At 49.7% G+C, this 23,925-nt stretch overlaps 1 protein-coding gene across 16 annotated transcripts in view; it reads left to right on the forward strand.

Annotated features, from left to right (window-relative positions):
- Window positions 1-23,925, forward strand: part of tty (tweety) — a 158,644-nt gene that overhangs the window by 51,052 nt on the left and 83,667 nt on the right. Inside the window, exon 2 of one of the 16 annotated variants that reach the window (XM_069305885.1) lies at window positions 15,479-15,548. The exons of the other annotated variants lie outside the window; for them this stretch is intronic. The gene's annotated coding sequence lies outside the window, so the exon portion shown is untranslated. The remainder of the gene's footprint in view (window positions 1-15,478; window positions 15,549-23,925) is intronic. 16 annotated transcript variants of the gene reach the window in all.

Consider the following 23,925-nt stretch of genomic DNA (forward strand, 5'->3'; position numbering starts at 1 on the left):
ATTCGAATTAGATCTTGTATCTCTCTGCTTCATATGCCAAATTAATTTTCATCTTTGTCACTGTTATCGTGCTAGTTGTGTATGTGGTGATCATGTCTCCACAAACGCCTCTAGATTCTAAAAACGTAAGGGCTAATCCTTGTAGCTATTGTTGCCTTTGATTCAGCTACTCTGAACAAAAACGTTTCAAGTAGCACGGGTTATGGTGAGCCCGTAACTCTCCTTGTAATATTTCCTCGTAATTTAAACCTCTCACCTCTGGAACTAGTCTGGTGGCATACCTCTGCCTACTCACCTATGGTTATTTGTAGAGCTGTGTATTGGATTGACTTCAATTAACTATGGAGATGAAATTGAAGAACATTCTCCTTGAGGAAGGGTTGGCATAAGCACGACCACTACACGACCAGACAGCACTGTACGACCAGACAATACTACACGACCAGACACGCTTCAGTCTTCTACTAGTCAAATATAAGAAATATTGCTGAAACAGTTTGATATCTCTAAAACAGAACTTGGCTGGGTTATGACAGCAATGTAGAGCTGCGGGCCACGACCAGTAACAGCCTCACTGATCACCCCCGGGATACCTGTTCTCAGGTCTGGCAGCGAGATAGGAAAACTGCCGAAACCGGTCACAGGTAAACAACAGGCATACATATCAGACTCTGCGTTTGTGGTGAGGAGTTCCATTTTATAATTGGATAAGTTGGTGAGATTCCGCAACTTTGTTTACAAACAATCGACTGACGCCACTAATTGGAAACCGGAAGGCAATTACATTGGCAGGTGGGCAGACGCCAGTGTCCGTCAAGGCGACGCCAGTGTCCGTCAAGGCGACGCCAGTGTCCGTCAAGGCGACGCCAGTGTCCGTCAGGGCGACGCCAGTGTCCGTCAGGGCGACGCCAGTGTCCGCCAGGGCGACGCCAGTGTCCGCCAGGGCGACGCCAGTGTCCGCCAGGGCGACGCCAGTGTCCGCCAGGGCGACGCCAGTGTCCGCCAGGGCGACGCCAGTGTCCGCCAGGGCGACGCCAGTGTCCGCCAGGGCGACGCCAGTGTCCGCCAGGGCGACGCCAGTGTCCGCCAGGGCGACGCCAGTGTCCACCAATGCGACGTATGCCAGGTGGGTGACTTGGAAACCTAAGGTGTAGTCCCCCGAGGTTCATAGAACAATATACCGAGTTCAGGCGGTCTGTAACTCTAGCTTTGAAATGTGGAAATGGGAGAGTGGGTGACATTGATGTTAATTGGGCCATGGATTTGCCCCGTAAGTGGCGGGTCGCGAGCCTGTGATTGGTCGGGTTGGACGCTCGTCTGAAGACGTCTTGTTGATGAGGTTCCACGTTATGGAAAGTTATCATCAGAGAGTTCGACATTCAGCGAAAAATGATTCGTAAAATGTTGTTATATAAAACCTCTTAATTTGAACTTTCCACCGTACAGCTTCTATTGGTGGATCGAATGATGGTAGGGATGGTTCTATGTGGTGGATTAGTACGGGGGAATTGTTCTCCTTGGTGGATAGTATGTATTCACCTAGTTCACCTAGTTGTATTCACCTAGTTGAATTCACCTAGTTGTGTTTGCGGGGGTTGAGCTTTGCTCTTTCGGCCCGCCTCTCAACTGTCCATCAACTGTTTACTAACTACTTATTTTTCCACACCACACCACACCACACACACACACACACACACACACACACACACACACACACACACACACACACACACACACACACACACACACACCAGGAAGCAGCCCGTGACAGCTGACTAACTCCCAGGTACCTATTTACTGCTAGGTAACAGGGGCATTCGGGGTGAAAGAAACTTTGCCCATTTGTTTCTGCCGGGTGCGGGAATCGAACCCGCGCCACAGAATTACGAGTCGTGCGCGCTATCCACCAGGCCCCCCACAGTGTGTGTGTGTGCGTGTGTGTGTGCGTGTGTGTGTGTGTGTGATGGTCAGGGGCCGGAATACCGCCTACACTGAGTGTCAGGTCGAAGGTCGAGTGAAATATACAGTGGTGTGAATGCGAGCAGGTCAAAGGTCAGCGGAATTCTCCCCCAGAGAACTGACCTCTGGTGGCCTTGGGGGGGGGGGGGGGGGGGTGAGGTGTAATAATATCCCTTATGCCTTGTCTGCTTTGTATTGTCTACTTTGTTTGGTCCACTCTTCTGGCCCGGATAGGAGATTGACTAAGTGTGTTTGATCCCTTTGGACTTGACTAAAGTGCCTCTATCCCTGTGATCTCCCGCCTTTCTACGCATGCGCGCGCGCTCACACGCACGCACGCACGCACACACACACACACACACACACACACACACACACACACACACACACACACACACACACACACACACACACACACACACACACACACACACACACACTGTGTGTATCACCAGTTGATTGACAGTTGAGAGGCGGGACCAAAGAGCCAGAGCTCAACCCCCGCAAACACAACTAGGTGAGTACAAAAGGAGGGGGGGGGGAGTCTACTGGTCAGCTTCCGTGATTCACTGACGAAGGGACGGATTTGAATTTTGGCCGAGACAGAAAACAGTTGGGCAGTTTTCTTTCATCCGATGATTATGTTCACCCAGCCGTACATTGTTATCTGGGAGCGATAGACACATGTTGTGGGCTGCATCCGATGTGTGTACACTTGTGTTTGCGGGAGTTGAGCTTTGGCTCTTTGGTCCCGCCTCTCAACTGTCAATCAACTGTTAGAAAACAGTTGAAAGACTGTTAGAAAGGCGAGTCCGGACGCAGGTTCGAATCCTCGTCACGGCCCTTGTGGATTTGTTCGCGGGACCCTGGTGGAGGCCTGGTCGAGGACTGGGCCGCGGGGACACTAAAAGCCCCGAAATCATCTCAAGATCTCAAGATGACCCAAGAGTTAACACACACACACACACACACACACACACACACACACACACACACACACACACACACACACACACACACACACACACACACACACACAACCACACACACACACACACACACACACACACACACACACACACACACACACACACACACACACACACATACACACACACTCACACACTCACACACTCACACACTCACACACTCACACTCACACTCACACTCACACTCATCCACACAAATGCGCATGCACGCGCTCCCACGCGATAAGTACCAAAAGTATGTGTAGCCATTTAGCTAGAGGAATGGTTCTACCAGAGACTACCCCGCCTCTACTGGCCATTTTAGCTAGTAGAGGCGGGGTCCGGGAGCTGGATAATAACCCCGCAGAGAGTCGGGTAAGCCAGGCATGTAGCGCCGGCCCCCCCCCCCCCCCCAGCCACTCTTGAACGTAAGAGCCATGAGAAATCGATGGGTGAGCTCTTAGTAATGAGCTGGCTCTTGACGGTGAAACCCAGGACTGCTGAACTTGGCCCTTGACGATAATTTGTATAGAACGAATTGAAGATAATGAATAGGGAATACCGGCACTAGCGGCGTTATATATACCACCAAGCGTAAGCACAGTGGAAGGTAGGTATTCTCGACGTGAAATATCTTAAGCAACAAAGTATAAATTGGATAAATTTAGATTTAGGAAAGACTTGGGTAAATACTGGTTCGGTAACAGGGTTGTTGATTTGTGGAACCAATTACCGCGTAACGTGGTGGAGGTGGGGTCCCTCGATTGTTTCACGCGCGTGTTGGACATGTATATGAGTGGGATTGGGGGGTTATAGATAGGAGCTGCCTCGTATGGGCCAATTGGCCTTCTGCAGTTACCTTTGTTCTTATAATTGAAGTGGCTTGCTAGGCTGTGGTAACTTGTGCCTCATACACTCTCTAGTGTATAGTTCCCCAACTAATTACTTCCCTGGCTGTCTGTTGGGACGAAACCTAATGTAATTATGTTGTACTTGAGAGCCTAGACTGTGCTCACATCTGTGTTGTGTATTAATACTTATGTTCCTTCGATTTGTTAGAACTTTGAATTTCCGTTTGTTGTGTTTCTTGGTTATCCGTATCTGTGGTATACTGTCTTTGTCCGGTTTGTAGTTAATTAGTTGTGTTTGTGGAACGTTAGCTCCTGGGCCACACTCCTTAACCGCCGGTATGTTGATGTAATGATTCCTGAACTGTGTGTGTGTGTGTGTGTGTGTGTGTGTGTGTGTGTGTGTGTGTGTGTGTGTGTGTGTGTGTGTGTGTGTGTGTGTGTGTTTGGGAGAGGGAGAAAGGATCGTAGAGGTAATAGAGAAGCAGGGAACGAATGAAGATAAAGGGATTGGAGTGAGAGAGAGAGGGATAGAATGAAGATAATAAGCAGAGGAAGGGGAATAGGGTAATGTAGTGTTGTGTCTTGTCTAAAGTATATGTCTCCCCGGCTTGGCACCTTCTTTTGATAATTACATACTTTGTCTAAGGTGCCATAACAGTATGGGTTGTTAACACCGTGGAGCAGAGTTGTCTGCGGCACCGGTGGTGGCACCTTTGTGCACCCGGGAGATATGATGGTAGACAGTGAGGGACAAAAGAGGCGCGTGCCTCTTGACGGCCAGTGGCTGGCTGGCTGGCTGGCTGGCTGGCGTGCGCCGGCCCGCCGGAGGTCTGAGGAGAAAAACTCCTCAAGTTGGCTTTACTTGTCAAGTGGTTGTTCACCAGTTCATTTGAGGAGGGAATTAAATTGATCAATTTACGGTATCGATGGTACTGGTATTGATGGTTCAACCCGCTTTCGCATGCGTTCCTAAACGTTAAGAAATTGTCGTACTATACACCGCGCTAACCTAATGGTCACATAATAGAAAACGGGACAGTGTTAATTTCGCGAGCCGCTATATCATTTTCTTGTACATCTGTTTTGGGCCCTGGGTAAAATATACGTCAAAATGCTACGTGCTATAACAAGAACTGGTCGTGGTCGTAGTGGTGGTTAATGTCTGGGTGGTCGTGGTTGAGCAGATATTCAAGGTTGGGCGGGAGGATGGGGGTGGGGGTCGGCAAGCCTGCACACACCTGCTGACCAGGTGTGTGGACACGTGGGCAGGCAACATGTTTCACCCAAGAGCCTTCAAGAAGGAACCGAAGTTACCATACCCTGTGGACAACGAAGATCACCAACCAACAGAAATCCTCAACATGCGATCTCTTGGTAATGTTTGGAGGAGTAGGATTTCCCGCGTGATGTGTGCGAAGTCACACCTGCCAGATCGACTGCTACAGTGGAGACCCGCAACCGGAGATGGGCGCGCTGCCCTGACCTCGTCTCCAGTAACAACCCCGATCTCTTTGACCCGAGTCATTGTTTACCTCGACCACCTTATTCGCGCGGACACCTGATGAACCAGGCTCGGATTCACGCGTCAGACTGGACGCAGCGGCGTCTAAACAGTCTGGTTGACCAGACCGCCAACCTGGAGGCCTGGTCAGTGAGCGGATCTCGGGGACGTTGATCCTCGGGAGCTCCACGAGGATGGAGCCATCCCTATCCCTCCACATACTGAGCCTCCACTATATCCCCCTCCCGCAAGCTGAATAAGCCGGACTGGTGATTAAAAGTTAGGTTCCGGGAGCACATTTAGCGTCGCCCTCTCCCCCTATAGCCATTAATATGGTAACCCGATCTGGTGTTTGGTGGTATAGCTCCCTCTTTCGTGGCGCCCCTTCTTTATCTCGCTCCTGCTGTCTAGCTCTGTCTCTATCTATCTCTGTCTCACTCCCTCTCTCTCCCTCCCCCCGTTCCTCCCTCCCTCCTGGCCTGCCCTCCCTCACCATGGGGTCGTCTGCCCCCTCCCAGAGTGCCCGTGGTGGGACGCCCCCTGCATGTGTCTTGTTTTTGTCGTGCTTTCCCGGGTCCCCCAGTGCGCGCGCGGGCTGCTACCTATCAGTACTCATCTATTAGTACGTACGGGCAAGTGGGGGTCTAGCTTTGTATGTCCCGCCTCCTAGTCGTCTTGTACTTGTTTGGTGTTACAATTGAACTATTCTGTCGTTCTGTCTGTCAATTGAACTATTCTGTCGTTCTGTCTGTCAATTGAACTATTCTGTCGTTCTGTCTGTCAATTGAACTATTCTGTCGTTCTGTCTTGTAATTTGAACTATTCTGTCGTTCTGTCTGTCAATTGAACTATTCTGTCGTTCTGTCTGTCAATTGAACTATTCTGTCGTTCTGTCTGTCAATTGAACTATTCTGTCGTTCTGTCTTGTAATTTGAACTATTCTGTCGTTCTGTCTGTCAATTGAACTATTCTGTCGTTCTGTCTGTCAATTGAACTATTCTGTCGTTTTGTCTGTCAATTGAACTATTCTGTCGTTCTGTCTGTCAATTGAACTATTCTGTCGTTCTGTCTGTCATTTGAACTATTCAGTCGTTCTGTCTGTCAATTGAACTATTCTGTCGTTCTGTCTGTCAATTGAACTATTCTGTCGTTCTGTCTGTCAATTGAACTATTCTGTCGTTCTGTCTGTCAATTGAACTATTCTGTCGTTCTGTCTGTCAATTGAACTATTCTGTCGTTCTGTCTGTCATTTGAACTATTCTGTCGTTCTGTCTGTCAATTGAACTATTCTGTCGTTCTGTCTGTCAATTGAACTATTCTGTCGTTCTGTCAATTGAACTATTCTGTCGTTCTGTCTGTCAATTGAACTATTCTGTCGTTCTGTCTGTCAATTGAACTATTCTGTCGTTCTGTCTGTCAATTGAACTATTCTGTCGTTCTGTCTGTCAATTGAACTATTCTGTCGTTCTGTCTGTCAATTGAACTATTCTGTCGTTCTGTCTGTCAATTGAACTATTCTGTCGTTCTGTCTGTCAATTGAACTATTCTGTCGTTCTGTCTGTCAATTGAACTATTCTGTCGTTCTGTCTGTCATTTGAACTATTCTGTCGTTCTGTCTGTCAATTGAACTATTCTGTCGTTCTGTCTGTCATTTGAACTATTCTGTCGTTCTGTCTGTCAATTGAACTATTCTGTCGTTCTGTCTGTCAATTGAACTATTCTGTCGTTCTGTCTGTCAATTGAACTATTCTGTCGTTCTGTCTGTCAATTGAACTATTCTGTCGTTCTGTCTGTCAATTGAACTATTCTATCGTTCTACGAGAATTCTTTCTCGTATTCTGCCTTAAAGTTAGGGATGGAGGTGGCTTCCACAACTACCTTCAGTACATTCCACTTTTTAACCACCCGTACTAGGGAGGAGTATTTCCTTACGTGTGAGTCTTCACCTTGGTGTTATCTTGTGATTTCGGGGCTTAGCGTCCCCGCGGCCCGGTCCTCGATCAGGCCTCCTTTTTGTTGCACATCCCCAGGAAGCAGCCCGTAGCAGCTGTCTAACTCCCAGGTACCTATTTACTGTTAGGTAACAGGGGCATCAGGGGGGAAGAAACTCTGCCCATTTGTTTCCGCCTCCACCAGGGATCGAACCCGGAACCTCAGGACTAGGAATCCGAAGCACTGTCCACTCAGCTGTCAGTCCTTTACCCCTTACCCTTACTTTGTAAATATCAACCTGTTTTGTTATTATTAAAACACTAAATTACAGAACCTGTACATCCTATATTGTTAATTTTTCCCCCCCCACACATTAAGCCCAAAACATTCCGTGTATTAGTGACTTTAAATTTTGTACAAGTCTCACCTAGGAATCCTGCTGGTCTGGGACCAGATTCACGAAAGCACTTACGCAAGCACTTACGAACCTGTACATCTTTTCTCAATCTTTTGGGGCTTTGTTTTCAATTATTAAACAGTTAATGAGCTCCGAAGCACCAGGAGGCTGTTTATAACAATAACAACAGTTGATTGGCAAGTTTTCATGCTTGTAAACTGTTTAATAAATGTAACCAAAACCGTCAAAGATTAAGGAAAGATGTACACGTTCGTAAGTGCTTGCGTAACTGCTTCGTGAATCTGGCCCCTACGTGTGAATGTATGTAATTTTATTATTGTTTTTATTTATTATTATTATTATTATTATTATTGTATGTAGCATTTGTTTTTATTATATCAATTTTAATATCACACAGGAAGTAAAGTCCCGCTAGAGGAGTTTACTCTTGTTAAAATAATAACAGTAAAACATCCTCCTCCTTCCTGTGTGATATTAAAATTGATATAATAAAAACAAATGCTACATACAATAATAATAATAATAAAGAGAAAAGTACATACATTCATACGTAGGATTGCTTGCAGGGGTCGCTGGACTTGTGATCCTGGGTTCGATCCCGGGTTCCAGTGAGAAACAATGGGCAGAGTTTCTTTCACCCTATGCCCCTGTTACCTAGCAGTAAAATAGGTACCTGGGTGTTAGTCAGCTGTCACGGGCTGCTTCCTGGGGGTGGAGGCCTGGTCGAGGACCGGGCCGCGGGGACACTAAAGCCCCGAAATCATCTCAAGATAAACATTGGGTCTTTCATTCACCTTCATTCAAGCTCCAAGGTATTGTAGTATGGGATCCTCTCGGACGCAGGTTCGAACCCTCGTCACGGCCCTTGTGGATTTGTTCGTATTGTAGTATTTTTTCAATAATAATAATACTTGGGTGTTTACTCTGTGTCTGTCTGTCCGGAGAGACAACATTTTCAGCCTTTGACTTTCGGCAATATCACACATTTTTATGCCTGAGTCCGGCGTCGCGACAATGGACTGAACAGTCCATCAAAAAACAGTCCACCTGACTGCCTGAAGACCCAGACAGCTGTGGTTCTTGGTTCCGACTTGAACCTCTCGTCCTGGTCGGCTGGGGCAGACTTTTAACTCCGAACAAATCCACAAGGGCTGTGACGAGGATTCGAACCTGCGTCCGGGAGCATCCCAGACACTGCCTTAATCGACTGAGCTACGACAGGGTTTCAACTCTTTTTAACCCTGTCGTAGCTCAGTCGATTAAGGCAGTGTCTGGGATGCTCCCGGACGCAGGTTCGAATCCTCGTCACGGCCCTTGTGGATTTGTTCATTTGATGCATCACGTTAGTGTGATCTCTGTGTGTTTTAACTCCGAGATTTTCTCTCTTATTGGTTGTAGGGGTGTCTTATATATGATTACGGAACACTAAAACTCTAGGGAAAACAGACCAAATATATCAAACTCTAGGTCGTAGGGAGTAGGCCTCCAGCTCCTGGACTCCCGAGTTTGTAGTCGGTTGCTTCACGCTTTGATGCCCAACACTTGTGTGTTATTCTTGGCCAGGGGCTCCCATTGTAGCTATGGGTATAGGGGCTTGACAGCTGAGTGGACAGCGCTCGGGGTTCGTAGTCCTAAGAGTCCGGGTTCGATCCCCGGCGGAGGCGGAAACAAATGGGAAGTTTCTTTCACCTATTTGCTGTTCATTTAGGAGTTAATAAGTACCTGGGCGCTAGACAGCTGCTACGGGCTGCTTCCTAGGGATGTGTGTGTGTCAAAATTAGGATTAAAGCCCGTAACGCTATGCGGAGGATGGGATGAGGGGAACCACTGAACGGTCGGGGATTGAACGCCAACCTGCTTGAAGTGAGGCCGCCGCTCTACCGTCCAGCCTAAGTGGTTGGACGACTGATTCGCGGAACCTAACGCGGTTATTGACGTCACGCAGTGAAAGGCGGCAAAGACCACCTCTATGGTCATCGTGTTTGATCGAGCCACAGTTAAGCACGGATGATCTCAACTGAACCATCTGACGTAAAAGAGGACCCACTCCAGCACGCATATGTCCGCGGTAAAGATTTTGTTTTTTGTTTTACTGTGATAGCGAGAAAGCCGGTGGTGTGTAATTACCTAAGTGTAATTACCTAAGTGTAGTTACAGGATGAGAGCTACGCTCGTGGTGTCCCGTCTTCCCAGCACTCTTTGTCATATAACGCTTTGAAACTACTGACGGTCTTGGCCTCCACCACCTTGGGTGTGTGTGTGTGTGTGTGTGTGTGTGTGGTGTGTGTGTGTGTGTGTGTGTGTGTGTGTGTGTGTGTGTGTGTGTGTGTGTGTGTGTGTGTGTGTGTGTGTGTGTGTGTGTTCTTCCACGAGACAACAGTTACCACCTGTGTGGCTGACGTGTGACACTGGTTACATTACTCTCTCTCTCTCTCTCTCTCTTTGTTCTTAGAATGTTTGCGACATCTGGAGTCTAGGAAAGCACTGGGGGGATGGTGTGTGACGCACTCTTGTGCTTCGCGCCACACACACACACAGTAGAGGCTCTGGTGTCCACACATCCGAGTCCCGTGCACAAGATGCATTAAAATTGTTCTGATTTGCAGGACCTTGTTATCATATATGTTGAGATGAGAATCTATGGCCATGGCATTGTTTTTCCTTTAGACTTTTTAAAGGTTTTATAGACAAAATAAAAGGTACTCTTGTAGAAGTGTTGCCTGATTTTACATGTTGTTATCACAACAAGCAATGAATAACACATGAAATCAACTGAAGTTGTTATTTTCCATGCCTAAAATGTTCTTCTGAGATGTTTGCCTGCTCTTTGGGAGCCGGTCGACCGAGCGGACAGCACGCTGGACTTGTGATCCTGTGGTCTTGGGTTCGATCCCAGGCGCCGGCGAGAGACAATGGGCAGAGTTTGTTTCACCCTATTCCCCTGTTTTCTAGCAGTAAAATAGGTACCTGGGTGTTAGTCAGCTGTCACGGGCTGCTTCCTGGGGGTGGAGGCCTGGTCGAGGACCGGGCCGCGGGGGCACTAAAAATCCCCGAAATCATCTCAAGATAACCTCAAGATAACCTGCCCTAAACCAAATTAACTTCGCTTGGACCACCAGTGTGCAGTAAGGCTAAGACAACAATTCCTCGTATAAAGCAGGATATCATAGTTTCAGTATCCGTGTGTGTGTCTGTGCTGGGGGATAGAGGAGCATCATCTGGGATACTTGCATCAGCACGCGGTCTGGCCCCTGGGAGGCTTGTGTGTCTCACTTGATACACAGGTCGATCCCCAGCGGCGTCTGGCGTACCCGCACCGTGCCGCAAGCGACCTCCCCCAGCCTGCCTGCCCGTCCGTACCGTGCCGCAAGCGACCTCCCCAAGTCTGCCCGTCCGCACCGTGCCGCAAGCGACCTCCCCCAGCCTGCCCGTCCGCACCGTGCCGCAAGCGACCTCTCCAAGTCTGCCCGCCCGTACTGTGCCGCAAGCGACCTCCCCCAGCCTGCCCGTCCGCACCGTGCCGCAAGCGACCTCCCCAAGTCTGCCCGTCCGTACCGTGCCGCAAGCGACCTCCCCCAGCCTGCCCGTCCGCACCGTGCCGCAAGCGACCTCTCCAAGTCTGCCCGCCTGTACTGTGCCGCAAGCGACCTCCCACAGCCTGGCCGCCGCAACCCGTTCTCGCAAATTCGTAAAGTCAATATTGACTTATTAGCTACGTGCATAGGTGATATACTAAACATAATAGATACCCTTAAAAAGATTCATAGAAAACACCGACCTTACCTAACCTTGTTAGTATCTTAAGATAAGCATCTTATTGCTTCGTAATTACAATTATTACCTAACCTATACCTATTATAGGTTAGGTAATAATTGTAATTACGAAGCAATAAGATGCTTATCTTAAGATACTAACAAGGTTAGGTAAGGTCGGTGTTTTCTATGAATCTTTTTAAGGGTATCTATTATGTTAAGTATGTCACCTATGCACATATTTAATAAGTCAATATTGACTTATTAAATTTGCGAGAACGGGTTGGCCGCCCGTACTGCCCTTGCCTGCATTTGCTGACTGAATATAATTTGACTGGATTTGTACAGAAAGTCGTACTTTACATAATGTGAGCAATTTCGTACACTATAACTAATACATCTTGAACTAATGACCTAGGGAGCGTTGACCTCTGATATTACAGTAAAATAATTAAAGAGTAATATTTGGTGACACAGATATTCTAGTTCGTCTTTTATTCCGCTTGACTATTCCTCCCTCTCTACCCATTCTTGCTCTTGTACCTTGCCGTTGTTGTCCCTTTCGCCTCTCCCTTCCCGTCACTGCCCCGTCACCTCTCCCTTCCCATCACTGCCCCTTCAGACTCTTCCACCTTGGTGTGTGGTACCACCATTTGTCCGGAGTACTGTCTTGAAGGAACCCCATCGTCCCGGCTCTTTGCTGGCCGTGGTGACGGAAATTCGGAACCAACGCAGTTGTATACAGTACGTGGCCTGTTCTCACGTGCTGTGTACGTGAGGTACGGGCACTTACTGGCGGCAGTGCCACCCTGTAACAGCCAGTGAGTGCCGCCGTGGCCAGAGACCCCCGTCACTAACAGAGACAGGTGTTCAAGGCGTATGTACTTGCCTGTGAGTGAGGGAGGGCTTAATATACTAACTAACTATCCTATACTAACTTGGCCTGTCATGAATACAGGTGCTGCCCGTCATAAGATACGTGACAGTCAATGATACTGACAGTGGTGACAGCTGGAGGGGGGGGAGGGGTGTCAGGAGATGGCAACTGGAGAGAGCCAACCAACAGTGACATTTAAAGGGGCGTTAGGGCATGAATAAGTGAAGATAGAGCAATTATGGAGTTGGGTGGTGTGCTGGGGCAGGGAGAGGCGGCCGTGCCGGTCACTGTGCTCGGGCTGGCACGGCCCCTGCCTCCGTACCTGTGGGGGGGGGGGGGGAGACTGGCACGGCCCTGCCTCCGTACCTGTGGGGAGAGACTGGCACGACCCTTGTGGAGAGTGTAGAGAAGTAAAGAGAGAGTGATGAGGAACAGCGCGGAGAAAGGGAGAGAGGGTAGGTAGCAAGTGAGGGGAGAGAAACGGAATAGGGGACATAGTAGACAGAAGAGGGGAAAGAAGGGAGACACACGTGCTGAGGCTGTGTTGTTCCTCCTTGTGTGCCCCCTCCCCCTCCCCCTCACTCCCATTCCCTAACCCCCCCCCCCCCTCTTGCTCATTCTGAGGTGTGCCATGTTTAACCTGAATTGTATTCGAAGGTTTTGTTGCGTCTCTCACCTTCTTTATACCTGAAAGTGTATTCCTCTGTAACTTTCTCTGTTACGTTGACACCCTCACGCATGCCAACATCACATCGCACTCAAGCGCTAACATTATTTACATGTATTCACAAAGAAATATACAAACACGAGCGCTCAGTGTAATGTGTAGAAAAAGCTAGGCCTAGATACAGGGGAGACTCCAGAATCGCTTAAATCAGCACGTATGGCGCCTCTACATAAGGGTGGTACTATAGTTTTGGCCCCCCCCCCCAAAAAAAAAGCTATCGCCCCGTCACAGTGACATCTCCAGCCACATACTGGAGCGAAAGATATGTAAGGAAATGCACAATAGATCCAGTGAGGAGTAGCGGTGCCATAGGCACAATCAGAGAGCACTGTCTGAACATCAGAGGTCCACGGCTGTTCAATATCCTCCCAGCTAGCATTAGAGATATTGCCGGAACAAATGTGGAAATCTTCAAGAAGCATTTAGGTAAGTTGTTACAAAAAGTGCCGGACCAAGCAGGTTGTAGCAGCTGCGGGGGCCTGCGGGCCGCTCCAAGCAACAACCTGTTGGACCAAGTTATCACAAGTCGAGCCTGGCCCCGGGCCAGGCTCAGAGAGTAGAAGAACTCCCGAACCCCTCTCCAGGTATGGTCCAGGTTATGTATCCTCCATTACCCCCTCAACATCCCCCTTCCCTTGTTCCCTTCAGGGCCCCTTTAACTCTCCTTCAAGTTAGTCTTGTGGGCAGACTGAGAGCGTTAAAGGGGTGCTTCTGAGGCTCGTGCTAGGAGCCCATCTCCTACTGATTGACAGTACTGATTGTTGGCGCCGGAGGGGGCGGCTAGTTTATTGTGCACCTCATACTCATCCTGTGAGCGGTAGCGCAAAAAGGATTACAGAGGGCACAAAAGGTCTTCATCAGACCTCAATGGAGATTATTTCATCAACAATTTCATCTATCCTTCACACCTTATTATAATGTCAGCTAGTTACAGAGAATGTTCCATTTCAATAGTTGTACCAGAGGTGTCCGGTCCGGGGAGCTGAGAGACAGGTGTGTGAGCTGAGAGACAGGTGTGTGAGCTGAGAGACAGGTGTGTGAGCTGAGAGACAGGTGTGTGAGCTGAGAGACAGGTGTGTGAGCTGAGAGACAGGTGTGTGAGCTGAGAGACAGGTGTGTGAGCTGAGAGACAGGTGTGTGAGCTGAGAGACAGGTGTGTGAGATAGTGCTTTACGTCTCTGGAACCTTCAAGTTTCTTAAGCATTTAGGTGCGCCTTTAGTTACAAAGACGAGGGCGCTTCTCGGTAGATAGGGGGTGGGGGGGGGGGGGGGGGGAGACACGCATGCGCACAGGCGAGTTCGACATTTAAAAGCGTGTTGTGTTATGGTGATGAGAGTGATAAGGAGAGTGTCTCTCAGCCCATATCGTTCTCAGGGTTGGGACTATGATATATTTGTTAAGCCCGTTCTGGTAAGGGCCAATTAGTGGAGGTGGATCTACTCTCCACGGAAGAGCGCTTCTCACCCAAGTTTTCCAATTAAAAGTGTCGGCCTCCTGTTGAGGGCGGGAGGAGGGGCGGTGGGCGGGTGGGCGGGCAGAGGACCCAGATGGGTGGAGGAGGGGCGGTGGGCGGGTGGGCGCGCGGCAGACGACCGAGAAAGGTATTAGAGGGCGCCTTCCGTTCACAACTACTCTACTTTAATCTTCATTAACTGTTGGCGAGATGAAGAGTTATTCTCCCACAACCTGGCCTGTGGTGATTGGTCTGTGAGGCTGTTGGTCTTCGTGGTGATTGGTCTGTAAAGCTGTTGGTCTTCGTGGTGATTGGTCTGTAAGGCTGTTGGTCTTCGTGGTGATTGGTCTGTAAGGCTGGGCGTCTTCGTGGCTCCAAGGCCACCCTAGTCATCACAGTTTAGCTGATCCGGTAACTGGCAGAAACTGGCCCAGTTCTATCTTGAAAAGCTTCCACCGTTGTTCCAGTGACATTTCTTATATTTATTGACTTTAGATAGAAGAGTGGTACGGCTCTGGTGACCTCTAACTTACGGCGCCTGACTCGTTAACTTTAGTTGAGACTTCCTGCTATGACCTCTGGAGCCATTATGGTGTAATTTTACTGGCCAGGTTTAGCATGTGACCTTCAACAGTACCTTCAACAGTACCTTCCATGTGTATGTTATGAATTGAATTGAACTATCAGGGGGAAAGCGCCAAGCCATTACTACTATATAGCACTTGGAAGGGGCCAGGAATAAGGATTTGGGATGGGACGGGGGTTATGTTATGAGATATATCTCGTCATCATTCCACGGAGGCCAGTTTGACCCGGTAAAGGAGCTCTTGCGCATTCTCCGGCACTACGATGGTGTCTGCCTTGACGGACGAGGCGAGGTAGTCGCCTTAGGTGATACAGTAGTTACGTATTTTGAAGAGCACAATTATTGGTGTGACGGCCCTTGTTGTGAAGGTTCTCATTAATTATCCATCCTGTTATTTTCCTGACTTGCAATGTTGGCTTTATTGAGTTTTATTTTTTTTTTTTTTTATACAGGTGGGTATAGGAACAGACGACTGCTGACTCCTGTTAGTAGGCTGAGGCCTTTCCCTGCCTATAGTTCATGGTAAGCCTTACCTTCTAATAATACTAATACTTCTTCTAATAAGTCTAATACGAGACTTCAATTGTATAACAACCAGGTAGCCAATCACTGCTGGGTGAACAGCAAAAGGATTGGCACCCCGGCCAGGATACGAACCTAGGCATAATCGTTGGGGGAGGCGCGGGGCGGGTGTTACCACTGCGCTACCCATTCAATTAAATTTCTTTATTATTCACCCCATACCCATCCCGTGGGCGGTGGTGTAAAGGATTACAGAGTCACACAATCGGTTCAGGAACTGAACCTTCTAGTTCGTTTAGCACGGACTGTATCTTCAAACATTATTCCAAGGTCTTTTCGCCAAACCTATTTAATTTATTTTTAAATTCTACGTCGAAGAAGTTCTTAGCGACATCTCTCCAACTCATCTATATTTCTAATCACAAATTGTGGCCTCTTGTACTATTTCTCATTTTGAACATAGTCTCTTTGTCAACCCTGCCAATGCTATTAAGATTGATTGATGAAGATTAAGCCGCCCAAAAGGTGGCACGGGCATGAATAGCCCGTAAGTGGTGGCCCTTTGGAGCCATTACCAGTATCAAGAGCTGATACTGGAGATCTGTGGAGGTGCGACTGCACCCTGCGTGACGGGAGATGTCTCCCGAGTGCATGACCGTTCTATTAAGATTTTACATATTAAGATTTTACATGTTATCTTGTTATCTGTGTTCCTCCTTTTCTCCAATGTGGTGAGGTTAGTTCCTTGGGCATTAAGGGAACAAAATAGCCAAAATCAAAATAGGTCCACCCTTATATTATGACAGGTGATGGGGAGTGTGCGAGTGATAAAGACCGAGACGGAACAAATCTATGTTAAGATGACTCAAGGAGTGGTAGGGAGGGAGAGACAAGGAGGCTGGAGAAGCTGCCATTCTGTCGTTACTAAGGCAACCGGCCGTCTCAGAGGGGAGCGGGGGTCGTGCGTCGGATTAGGTACAGGAAGACAGAGAGAGAGAGAGAGAGAGAGAGAGAGAGAGAGAGAGAGAGAGTGAGAGAGTGAGAGAGTGAGAGAGTGAGAGAGTGAGAGAGTGAGAGAGTGAGAGAGTGAGAGAGTGAGAGAGTGAGAGAGTGAGAGAGTGAGAGAGAGAGAGAGAGAGAGAGAGAGAGAGTGAGTGAGTGGTGGAGTGGGCAGAAAGGGAGGGAAAAAGGAACTTATTTGATAAGATTGGAATAAGCTGCTACGAGTGGCTTCCTAGGGCGTGTATAACAAAAATGAGACCTGGTCGAGGACCGGGATACAGAGACGCTAAGCCCCAAAATCATCTCAAGATAACCTCAAGATTACAGGTGGAAATACAGGAGCAGGAAAGGGCTTGTCATGATGTGGAGAAAGAGGAAGTGAAGACCATGTTTGGTGGAAGACCTGAAAGATGCATTTGGTTTGCAAAAATCCCGACCAGATGTTAGGAACAGTTATTAAACTGGACAGTTGTTGACAAACTGACATGCATTGTTTTGTGACCAAAAACACAGGCTTGCAGGGAGCCGGTCGGCCGAGCGGACAGCACGCTGGCTTGTGATCCTGTGGTCCTGGGTTCGATCCCAGGCGCCGGCGAGAAAACAATGGGCAGAGTTTCTTTCACCCTATGCCCCTGTTACCTAGCAGTAAAATAGGTACCTGGGTGTTAGTCAGCTGTCACGGGCTGCTTCCTGGGGGTGGAGGCCTGGTCGAAGACCGGGCCGCGGGGACACTATAAAAGCCCCGAAATCATTTAAAGATAATACGGGCTCACCATAGCCCGTGCTACATGGACACTCCGTCCTGAATAGCTAAATCTTTAACAACAACTCAAGATAACCTCAAGATAACCTAACCTCGCAAAAACTCGCATAAATCATAAGACGAATATGGAGGAATGTCAGAAGTTTTGGACCAGACTAGTCCCGTAAGTAAGAAGCATAAGTTACGAGGAAAGGCTACGCGAATTTAAGATTGACACAAGATTTAGGGAGACATGATTGCCACGTCTAAAATTCTCAGGGGGATTGATTAGGACAGACTATTTAGCACGGGTGATATTCGCACCAGAGGAGTACCCAAATGAGCCCCAGACATATTAGAAACAATTTTTTCACTCAGAATTATGGTACAAATTGAATGCACAAGGAAGTGATTAGATGGTGGCAGACTCCACATAGTTTCAAATGTAGATATGATTCATGCCAGTAGGCTCGGGAACCTAGTTGATTAACAGTTAAGAGGCGGGACCAAAGTGCCAGAGCTCAACCCCTGCAAGCACAACTAGGTGCGTACAACAAGGTTAGTACACACACACACACACACACACACACACACACACACACACACACACACACACACACACACACACACACACACACACACACACACACACACACACACACACACACACACACACACACACACACACACACACACACACACACACACACACACACACACACACACACACACACACACACACACACACACACACACACACACACACACACACACACACACACACACACACACACACACACACACACACACACACACACACACACACACACACACACACACACACACACACACACACACACACACACACTGAATTACTAATTAATTACCAACTTGATAGCGCCCCGTTCTTGATGTGAGAGAGACACTGGGCCTCCCCCCTTTCCCCGCCCCCCACACGCCTCCTAAACAAGCACCAACACGCCAGGGAAGGCCCGAGGCATCTTAAGTGACAAGCTGAAGTAAATAGTTACTGGAAATGCTGTTTTTGCCTGTGTATGATTTTGAGAGTTGTGTTTGCGGGCAGCCTAGCTTAGGTTCTTGGTGGCAGGGGTTCCTGTATGGAGGTATGTTGTGGTGTACCCCCAAGTGTGGGGGGGGGGTATATATGAGAATATCCCTCCTAATACTGGACCGGGGCCAGTGTATGTTTTGTATATCCTGGTGTGTGGTGTGTATGTTTGAGAGCGGTGCTGGGGAAGCTGGTGCAAGTGTGTGTAGTGTGCATGCATTTGTTTTTGCTTTTTTTGTTTTGTTTTTGCTCTCTGTCTGTCTGTCTGTGTCTCTCTTTCTCTCTCACTCACTCACTCACTCACATACACACACACACACACACACACACACACACACACACACACACACACACACACACACACACACACACACACACACACAAATTCAGAAATTTGTGTAAAGAATCATTCAGAACTTTGTATACCACATATGTCAGGCCAATCCTGGAGTATGCAGCCCCAGCATGGAGTCCATATCTAGTCAAGGATAAGACTAAACTGGAAAAGGTTCAAAGGTTTGCCACCAGACTAGTACCCGAGCTGAGAGGTATGAGCTACGAGGAGAGACTACGGGAATTAAACCTCACTTCGCTGGAAGACAGAAGAGTTAGGGGGGATATGATCACCACATTCAAGATTCTGAAGGGAATTGATAGGGTAGATAAAGACAGTCTATTTAACACAAGGGGAACACGCACAAGGGGACACAGGTGGAAACTGAGTGCCCAAATGAGCCACAGAGATATTAGAAAGAACTTTTTTAGTGTCAGAGTGGTTGACAAATGGAATGCATTAGGGGGTGATGTGGTGGAGGCTGACTCCATACACAGTTTCAAGTGTAGATATGACAGAGCCCGATAGGCTCAGGAATCTGTACACCTGTTGATTGACAGTTGAGAGGCGGGACCAAAGAGCCAAAGCTCAACCCCCGCAAGCACAACTAGGTGAGTACAACTAGGTGAGTACACACCCCCACGCACACCCACCCACCCCAATCCACGTAATTTTAATTCATTGTACTTATTTGGCCTCAACCTGGCACCGCTATATTTCAGTATAAAGCTTTAAATTTATTATAGACGACGGAAAGGTTTAGCAGAGCATGCGGCGACCTTGTTAGTTGTGTGTGGTAGTTGTGCTGTGTTTACCCGTCTGGTCCTGGGTGGTTGATGGTCCGTGTGTTAACATCCCACTCTCACGCGGGCTGGCCTGCGTGTGGTATCGTACGCATTAGCCTAGAAAACCCGGCTATTGTAAGCTGCTTTACACACACCTGGCGTCATCAAGAGACGCCTACTCTAAGGCCAGCAAGGGACCCCCACTCTAAAGCCAGCAAGGGACCCCTACTCTAAAGCCACTAAGGGAGCTCCACTCTAACAAGCTGGTTAACCAAACGTGGACTAGAGGTGGTACGGATATCATTAATTTCTAGATTTGATTGCGTGGAATGTAGTACTCTTGTACAATCTATGGCAGGTGCGTGCGTCGGGTTGCGTGCATGCGTGCATTTCCTCCAGACTTACTAACCGCTCGGAGCGCGGCAAGGCCAAAAAAAAAAAATTTGTTTACATCAAAATTGCGTTTTTGGAGCCTAGCGACAGAGAAACTTTTTGGGCCAATATCTGAAATAGCTCTTTGTGTGTGTGGGGTTGGCGCACGGTATGTCAGGGGCGACATATGTAGTAATGGACGAATGTCCATTACTACAATTATTTTGGGGAAGAATTATACCAATCGAGAGCCACTATTTGATTTAGAATCGTGACTGGAAGCAGAATAAAAGTTATCTGCAGTTGAATACAGGCATTTTTTCACGGGCTGTAGATTAGACAGGACCTCCCCTACCCAAGCGGTGCCCTTGGGTAGGGTTGAGGCAGTCACGAAAGGGTGGTTGGGTAAAGTTTTTTTTATTTATTGGGCGAGGATTGGAGAGGCAGGTAGGGGGATTGGGGGGGGGGGGATTAGAAATGTGTGGATCGTAGTAGGAAGCCGTAGCGTTCTGGGGCTTGGCTTGGCACCTGTGGGTGCCCGCTCACACCTGTGGGTGCCCGCTCACACCTGTGGGTGCCCGCTCACACCTGTGGGTGCCCGCTCACACCTGTGGGTGCCCGCTCACACCTGTGGGTGCCCGCTCACACCTGTGGGTGCCCGCTCACACCTGTGGGTGCCCGATCAGACCTGTGGGTGCCCGCTCACACCTGTGGGTGTGAGTGGCAGGGGGGTTCGGGCAAAATGTGACCCACCGCCGCTTTCAGTAATTGGAATATTTTTGGTATAAAATGTCGAAATTTTTAAACTGCGAATAGGTGCAGAGAGCCAGAATTTGGGTCCAAAATATGGCTCAGGTATCGAATTTGGGATGTTTGGGACATTTTGAAAACTGCGGGGGGGTTTGGGCAAAATGTGACCCACCGCTGCTCTCGGTAATTGGCATATTTTCGGTATAAAAATTTGGAATTTCAAACTGCAAATAGGTGCAGAGAGTCAGGATTTAAGTCCAAAATATAACTCAGGTATCGAATTTGGGATATATGAGATATTTTGAAAACTGCAGGGGGTTTGGGCAAAATGTGACCCACCGCCGCTTTCAGTAATTGGCATATTTTTGTTATAAAAAGTCGGAATTTCAAACTGCGAATAGGTGCAGAGAGCCAGAATTTGGGTCCAAAATATGGCTCAGGTATCGAATTTGGGATGTTTGGGACATTTTGAAAACTGCAGGAGGGTTTGGGCAAAATGTGACCCACCGCCGCTTTCTCTAATTGGCATATTTTTGTTATAAAAAGTCAGAATTTCAAACTGCGAATAGGTGCAGAGAGCCAGAATTTAGGTCCAAAATATGGCTCAGGTATCGAATTTGGGATGTTTGGGATATTTTGAAAACTGGAGGGGGGTTTGTGCAAAATGTGACCCACTGCCCCTTTAGGGAATTTGCATATTTTTGGTATAAAAAGTCGGAATTTTTAACTGCGAATAGGTGCAGAGAGCCAGAATTTGGGTCCAAAATGTGTCTTAGGTATCGAATTTGGGATGTTTAGGATATTTTGAAAACTGCAGGGGGGTTTGGGCAAAATGTGACACACCGCCGCTTTCAGTAATAGGCATATTTTTGGAATAAAAAGTCGGAATTTCAAACTTCGAATAGGTGCAGAGAGCCAGGATTTGGATCCAAAATATAGCTCAAGTATCGTGGATGAAGGTATCATATCTGGCCAGGCCCGGATCCAGGCCCAGACAGGCCCGGTCCCAGGCCCAGACAGGCCCGGTCCCAGGCCCAGACAGGCCCGGATCCAGGCCCGGATCCAGGCCCGGATCCAGGCCCAGACAGGCCCGGATCCAGGCCCAGACAGGCCCGGATCCAGGCCCGGATCCAGGCCCGGTCCCAGGCCCAGACAGGCCCGGATCCAGGCCCGGTCCCAGGCCCAGACAGGCCCGGATCCAGGCCCAGACAGGCCCGGTCCCAGGCCCAGACAGGCCTGGATCCAAGCCCAGACAGGCCCGGTCCCAGGCCCAGACAGGCCCGGATCCAGGCCCAGACAGGCCCGGATCCAGGCCCAGACAGGCCCGGTCCCAGGCCCAGACAGGCCCGGTCCCAGGCCCAGACAGGCCCGGATCCAGGCCCAGACAGGCCCGGATCCAGGCCCAGACAGGCCCGGATCCAGGCCCAGACAGGCCCGGATCCAGGCCCAGACAGGTCCGGATCCAGGCCCGGATCCAGGCCCGGATCCAGGCCCAGACAGGCCCGGATCCAGGCCCGGTCCCAGGCCCAGACAGGCCCGGATCCAGGCCCAGACAGGCCCGGATCCAGGCCCAGACAGGCCCGGTCCCAGGCCCAGACAGGCCCGGATCCAAGCCCAGACAGGCCCGGTCCCAGGCCCAGACAGGCCCGGATCCAGGCCCAGACAGGCCCAGACAGGCCCGGTCCCAGGCCCAGACAGGCCCGGTCCCAGGCCCAGACAGGCCCGGATCCAGGCCCAGACAGGCCCGGATCCAGGCCCAGACAGGCCCGGATCCAGGCCCAGACAGGCCCGGATCCAGGCCCAGACAGGCCCGGATCCAGGCCCAGACAGGCCCAGGCCCAGACAGGCCCGGATCCAGGCCCGGTCCCAGGCCCAGACAGGCCCGGATCCAGGCCCGGTCCCAGGCCCAGACAGGCCCGGATCCAGGCCCAGACAGGCCCGGATCCAGGCCCAGACAGGCCCGGATCCAGGCCCAGACAGGCCCGGATCCAGGCCCAGACAGGCCCGGATCCAGGCCCAGACAGGCCCGGATCCAGGCCCAGACAGGCCCGGTCCCAGGCCCAGACAGGCCCGGTCCCAGGCCCAGACAGGCCCGGTCCCAGGCCCAGACAGGCCCGGTCCCAGGCCCAGACAGGCCCGGTCCCAGGCCCAGACAGGCCCGGTCCCAGGCCCAGACAGGCAACCAACTTGGCAACCCGTCCTCTTAAAAAGAACGTCACTTTTGGCTGGTATGCGCGCTATGGCTAAATTTGGACGTAATTTGAAATGAAATCGACTCACAAAAGTGACGTTCTGTTCCGTTTTCTATTTGAGTCGTCCGGCGTACGCGCAGAGGTTATAAGAGGACACTTTAAATTCACTTTTTTCATAACGTTTTGAAACTTTATGAGAATTTCCTGCCCACCTAACCTATCAGAGGACCCTTAACTTACTGTTGTTGAAAAAAAAAATCCCAAATTTATTTTCATTTTTTTTCCATTTTCAAATTACGTAGAAATTCGGCCATACGGGCAAACGGCCAAAAGCGACGTTCTTTTTAAGAGGACAGGTTGCCGAGGGCTGTGGAGATTGGATGGGGGGGGGGTGTTATAAGGGGCAATGGGGGGAAGGGAAGGGATGGGGTGAGGGATAGAATGGAAGGGGGTGGATGGGGGGGGGGTGGCGTTGAAATCGATAAATGCCGCTGCAAGCCTGTGAGACCCACCTGTCTGGGCCCCCCTCAAAAGCTGCTTTTCTTGCCTAGTGGTCCCACTGATGGTCCCACCACTGGACCACTGTTGGTCCCACCACTGGACCACCGTTGGTCCCACCACTGGACCACTGTTGGTCCCACCACTGGACCACTGTTGGCCCCACCACTGGACCACTGTTGGCCCCACCACTGGACCACTGTTGGCCCCACCACTGGACCACTGTTGGTCCCACCACTGGACCACTGTTGGTCCCACCACTGGACCACTGTTGGCCCCACCACTGGACCACTGTTGGTCCCACCACTGGACCACTGTTGGCCCCACCACTGGACCACTGTTGGCCCCACCACTGGACCACTGTTGGTCCCACCACTAGACCACTGTTGGTCCCACCACTGGACCACTGGCGGTCCACATGCTTGACGTGACTGCCTTAGGGTGTGAGCAGCCGGGCTGATCTGACCACTAACCAAGAGTTCTGATCAGAGACCGGGCCGCAGTGAAGTAGATCCCCGGAGGTAACACAAAGCAAACAATGTAATATTGTCACTGCCACATATCTGGTCACCTGTGTGGGTGCCAACTGAGGGTGCCAGCTGTAATTACCGTTTGACCTTTGCCAGGTAGTGC

This window comes from Procambarus clarkii, chromosome 56 (genome assembly GCF_040958095.1).
Source record: "Procambarus clarkii isolate CNS0578487 chromosome 56, FALCON_Pclarkii_2.0, whole genome shotgun sequence".
Lineage (NCBI taxonomy): Eukaryota > Metazoa > Arthropoda > Malacostraca > Decapoda > Cambaridae > Procambarus > Procambarus clarkii.